The sequence below is a fragment of the Lathyrus oleraceus genome, chromosome 7 (genome assembly GCF_024323335.1).
Source record: "Lathyrus oleraceus cultivar Zhongwan6 chromosome 7, CAAS_Psat_ZW6_1.0, whole genome shotgun sequence".
Classification (NCBI taxonomy): Eukaryota; Viridiplantae; Streptophyta; class Magnoliopsida; order Fabales; family Fabaceae; genus Lathyrus; species Lathyrus oleraceus.
Window position 1 is genome coordinate 290950547 of NC_066585.1, and position 827 is coordinate 290951373.

An 827-nucleotide genomic window follows, 5' to 3' on the forward strand; every position below is an offset into this window, starting at 1 on the left:
AAATACTCTATTGTTGTCCAGCTGTTAGGATATCAGGCTTTCACCCAAGATACCTGGGTTCAATCCCCGGCAAAGGAACATTTTATATAATTTTACCACCATTGGCATGTGGTATAGTTATCTTAAATGTATCGTTTTTGAGGACGTGGACGCAGTTAGGTTATATAGCTTTCACCCAGAAGACCCACTTATTTTAATATAATTTCACCATATCCATAAGTTAAATTCTGAAAGTTAATTTTATTGGCATATGCGAAAATCAAGTTAATTATATCGCTTTTGAGGTTGTGGAGTCTTTCACGAAGGCAAAAGATAATGAAGAAACCAATTTAGACAAATTATTGATGCATTGTAAATTAAAAAAAATACTCCATTGTCGTCCAGCGGTTAGGATATCTGGCTTTCTCCCAGAAGACCTGGGTTCAATTCCCGGCAATGGAACATTTTATATATAATACCACCATAATTGTATCGCTTTTGAGGTTGTGGAGTCTATCACAAAGGCAAAAGATAATGAAGAAATCAATTTAGATAAATCATTGATACATTATAAACTAAAAGAAATACTCCAGTGTCCTCCAACGGTTAGGATATCTAGCTTTCACCTAGGAGACTCACAATTTTTTATATAATTTCACTATATCAATAAGTTAATTTCTGAAAGTTAATTGTATCGGCATGTTGGAAAGTAAAGTTACTCATATCGCTTTTGAGGTTGTGGAGTCTTTCACGAAGGAAAAAGATAATGAAGAAATCAATTTAGACAAATTATTAATGCATTGTAAATTAAAAATAATACTCCATTGTTGTCCAGCTGTTATGATATC

The 827-nt window shown here is 33.0% G+C and overlaps 1 non-coding gene across 1 annotated transcript; it reads left to right on the forward strand.

Annotated features, from left to right (window-relative positions):
* Positions 1-369: 369 nt before the first annotated feature.
* TRNAE-UUC (transfer RNA glutamic acid (anticodon UUC)) lies at positions 370-441 on the forward strand. The gene has a single exon. It is a non-coding gene; the product is annotated as a tRNA-Glu (tRNA).
* Positions 442-827: the final 386 nt, after the last annotated feature.